At 34.8% G+C, this 5,115-nt stretch overlaps 1 pseudogene; it reads left to right on the top strand.

Annotated features, from left to right (window-relative positions):
• The first annotated feature begins 1,971 nt into the window (after positions 1-1,971).
• On the top strand, positions 1,972-2,304 carry LOC145713938 (large ribosomal subunit protein eL33 pseudogene; annotated as a pseudogene).
• Positions 2,305-5,115: the final 2,811 nt, after the last annotated feature.

Below are 5,115 nucleotides of genomic sequence, written 5' to 3'. Positions count from 1 at the left end.
AGATAAAGGGGCATAAGTCAGCTACTACCATGAAACTCATTGAGATGAAAAAGATGTACAGATTTTTGTTTTTATATTGCAGTCGAGGACCATTTTCCTGATGTGTAAAACAACAATTGTGGCATTTTTATAAAACCATTAGGCAAATAATGGCATATTTTAATAAATTGCATTTTAAACACTCTCCAGCACAAATAAAATGAAAATACACGTCTAAGACCTACACAAAGACCTATACATCTACATATAAATACACATGGAAAGAATATTGCACACTTTAAGATTTTTAGTTTTCCATTTTATTTGAGCAAAGAAAATATTTAATATAAAATTCAGACCAAATAAGGAGTATTCAACTTAAAATGACCAACACCAACAAATATCTCTCACTGCCTTTGGTCCCATCTAACACAACCAGAATTCTCAAAGATCCTATATTGAAGATGATTCTTAAGAAAATAGAAAACATTCACTTATGAGTAGGAGAGACAGAACAAGAAAAAATAGTAAAAATTTAAGGCTAGTATTTTTTATAGGCCTGGCCTACTTGCAAAAATATCTGTATGTAGTTAACTCCTAGCCTATGACTGCTTACATAATTCCTGAAAGTTTTTCTATATCTCCTAGATATATTAAACACTATTATTGACTAGATAAAGTGTATTGCATTCTTAAAATTTCTTAACTCAAAACTATTTCACTAAGGGAATAAAAATACTTTTAAAAGGAGACTTTTTTTTGCTATAACTGAGATGTAAAACTGACTGGATAAAGTCACAATGGGGATTGGAGAAGCAGAGGAGAGACTAGGTGATATAGAAGATAAAATTATGGAAAATGATGAAGCTGAAAAGGAGAGAGAAAGAAGACTATTAGATCATGAAGGGAGACTTAGAGAACTCAGGGATTCCATAAAGCAAAACAATATCCATATCATAGGAGACCCAGAAGAAGTGCAGGAAAAATGAGAAGGTTTGAACAAATTTTAGCTGAGAACTTCCTTAATTTGGGTAAGGAAACAGGTATCCAAGTCCTAAAAATCAACAGAAATGGGTTTACACCATGACGTATCATAGTGAAACTTGCAAAATACAAAGATAAAGAGAAAATTTTGTAAGAAGCTAGGGAAAAAAGGTATTTAACCTGCAATGGCAGACACATAATATTAGTAGCAGACCTGTCCACAGAAACATGACAGGCCAGAAGGGAGTGGCCGGAAATATTCAATGGGATGAATGGGAAAAATATGCAGACAAGAATTCTTTATCCAACAAGGCTGTAATTCAGAATAGAAGGAGAGATAAAGGGTTTCCCAGAGAAACAAAACTAAAGGAGTTTATGGCCACCAAACCAGCCTTGCAAGAACTTTAAGGGGCACTCTTTGAGTGGAAGAAAGAAAACAAAAAAAGACCAAAGCAACAAACACTACAAGGGACCAGAGAACATCACCAGAAACACCAACTCTACAAGTAACTCAATGGCACTAAATTCCTATCTTTCAATAATCACTCTGAATGTAAATGGACTAAGTGCTCCAATCAAAAGACATAGGATATCAGAATGGATGAAAAAAAAGAAATAAAATCCATCTCTATGCTGCCTACAAAAGACTCATTTTAGACCTAAAGATACCTGCAGATTGAAAGTGAGGGGATGGAAAACCATCTTTCATGATAATGGAGGTCAGAAGAAAGCTGGAGTAGCCATACTTAGACAAACTAGATTTTAAAACAAAGACTATAACAAGAGATGAAGAAGGCATTATATCATAATTAAGGGGTCTATCCATCAAGAAGATCTAACGATTGTAAATACTTATGCCCCAACTTGGTCCACCAAAATATATAAATCGATTAATAACAAACATAAAGAAACTCATTGATAATAATACAATAATAGTAGGGAATTTTGGCCTTTCTCTTTCTGCCATCTTGGAAACTTTGGAGGCCTTCTGGGAACAGGACTCCTGAAATGACAAATACGTCTGGAAGGCTGTGATACAAAGCCATTTTTGCTGGCTATAAACGGGGTCTCTGGAACCAGAGGGCGCACACAGCTCTTCTTAAAATTGAAGGTGTTTATGAAACTGAATTCCATCTAGGAAAGAGATGTACTTATGTGTACAAAGCAAAGAACAACACAGTAACTCCTGGTGGCAAACTGAATAAAACCAGAGTAATCTGGGGAAAAGTAACTCGTGCTCATGGAAACAGTGGTATTGTTCATGCAAAATTCCAAAGCAATTTTCCTGCTAAAGCCATTGGCGACAGAATCTGTGTGATGCTGTATCCCTCGAGGATTTAAACTAACTGAAAAGTAAATAAATAAAGGTGTGGATTTGTTCTCTTTATAAAAAATAGTGGGGAATTTTAACACCCCACTTACAGCAATGGAAGATTAGAGCAGACATAAACAATATAGAAACAACAAAAACAACAACAAAAACCCAGTAGAACAGATCAATGAAACTAAGAGATAGTTTTTGGAAAGAATAAACAAAATTGATGAAGCCTTAGCCAGGCTTATTAAAAAGAAAAGACAAAGGACCCAATTAGATAAAATCATAAATGAAAGAGGACAGATCATAACCAACAACATAGAAATACAATTACATAAGAATACTATGAAAAATTAAATGCCAGCAAACTGGATAATCTGGAAGAAATGGACAAATTCCTACAAACTTACAAATTTCCAAAACCGAAACAGGAATAAAAAGAAAATTTGAACAGGCCCATAACCAGCAAAAATTGAATCAATAATAAAATTCTCCCAACAAACAAGAGTCCTGGGCCAAATGGCTTCCTAAGGGAATTCTACAAGACATTTAAAGTAGAGTTGACACCTATTCTTCTCAAACTTTTCCAAAAAATAGAAATATAAGAAAAACTTCCAAACTGATTCTAGAAATCCAGGATTACCTTGATTCCAAAACTGAACAAAGACACCTCTAAAAAGGAGAATTACAGGCCAATATCTCTGATAAACATGTTTGCAAAAATTCTCAACAAGATACTAGCAAATAGAATTCAACAGTACATTAAAAGAATTATTCACCATGATCAAGTGGGAATTATTCCTGGGCTGCAGGGCTGATCCTAACTAAAAAGGAAAAGGTCTGTACTCTGAAAACTATAGAACACTTATGAAAGAAACTGAAGAGGACACAAAGAAATGGAAAAGCATTCCATGCTCATGCATTGGAAGAGAAAACCTTGGTAAAATGTCTATACTATCCAAAGCAATCTAGACATTTAATGCAATACATATCAAAATACCAACAGCATTCTTCACAGAGCTAGAACAAACAATCCTAAAATTTGTATGGAACCACAAAAGACCCTGAATAGTCAAAGTAATCCTGAAAAACAGAAAACTTGAGGCATCACAATTCCAAATTTTAAGCTATACTTCAAAGCTGTAGTCATCAAGACAGTATTGGGGTGGGGGTGCCTGGATGGCTCAGTCAGTTAAGCGTCCAACTTCAGCTCAGGTCATGATCTTGCAGTCCATAAGTTCATGTTCTGTGTCGGGCTCTGTGCTGACAGCTCGGAGCCTGAAGCCTGCTTCAATTCTCTCTCTCTCTCTCTCTCTCTCAAAAATAAATAAGCATTAAAATTTTTTAAAACAAAATGCAGTATGATACTGGCACAAATACTGACACATAGATCAATGGAACAGAATAGAAATGGACCCACAACTATATGGTCAACTAATGTTTTACAAAGCAGGAAAAAAATATCCAATAGAAAAAAGGTCTCTTCAGGAAATGGTGTTGGGAAAATGACAGCAACATGCAGAAGAATAAACCTGGACCACTTTCTTACACCACACACAAAAGTAAATTCAAAATGGATGAAAGACCTAAATGTGAAACAGGAAACTATCAAAATTCTAGAGGGGAACACAGGCAGCAACCTCTGTGACCTCAGTCACAGCAACTTCTTACTAGTCATGTCACTTAAAGAAAACAAAAGCAAGCACAGACTATTGGGACTTCATCAAGATAAAAAGCTTCTGCACAGCAAAGGAAACAACAAAACTAAAAGGCAGCTAACAGAATGGGGGAAGATAAATGACATATCTGATAAAGGGTTACTATCCAAAATCTATAAACAACTTATCAAACTCAGCACACACACGCACAAAAATCCAGTAAAGAAATGGACAGAAGACATAAATAGACACTTTCCCAAAGAAGACATCCAGATGGCTAACGGATATATGAAAAGATACTCAACATCACTCATCATCAGGCAAATACAAATCAAAACCACAATGATATTCCATCTCACACCTAAATTCCTAAAATTAACAACACTAGACACAAAGGTTGTTTATGAGAACACCAAAAAAGGAGGACACTCTTGCACTTTTAATCAGAATTAAAACTGGTGTAGCTACTCTGGAGAATAGTATATAGGTTCCTCAAAAAGTTAAAAATAGAACTACCCTATGATCCAGCAATTGTGCTATTAGGTATTTCCCCAAAGGTTACAACGATACAGATATGAAGGGGTATATGCACCCCAATGTTTATAGCAGCATTATCATCAATAGCCAAACTATGAAGAGAGCTCTGATATCCATCGACTGATAAACGGAAAAAGAAGATGTGAAGATGTGGTATAGATATATATATTATATTATACATAATGGGATATTACTCAACCATCAAAAAGAATGAAATCTTGGCATCTGCAATGTCGTGGATGGAGTTAGAATGTATTATGCTAAGCCAAATAAGTCAATCAGAGAAAGACAAATACCATGTTATTTCACTCATGTGAAATTTAAGAAACAAAACTGATGGACATGTGGGAAGGGAGGGAAACAAACCATAAGAGACTCATAATGATAGAGAACAATCTGAGAGTTGATTAAGGGAGATAGGTGGGAGATTAGCTAGATGCATGATAGATATTAAGGAGGGCACTTTTTGTAATGAACACTAAATGTTTGTAAGTGATGAATCACTGAAATATACTCCTGTTGCCAATATTGCACTGTATGTTAACTAACTAAAATTTAATTTTAAAAAGTGAGACATTTTTTGAGGGATGATAGAGTATTGATTAAAACTTTCTTTAACAAGACTTTTGTATTTTTAATCAC

Source organism: Panthera onca, chromosome X (genome assembly GCF_046562875.1).
Source record: "Panthera onca isolate mPanOnc1 chromosome X, mPanOnc1 haplotype 2, whole genome shotgun sequence".
Lineage (NCBI taxonomy): Eukaryota > Metazoa > Chordata > Mammalia > Carnivora > Felidae > Panthera > Panthera onca.
The sequence above is the reverse complement of the archived record's forward strand: the minus strand, read 5'-3'. Positions and strand labels throughout refer to the sequence as shown.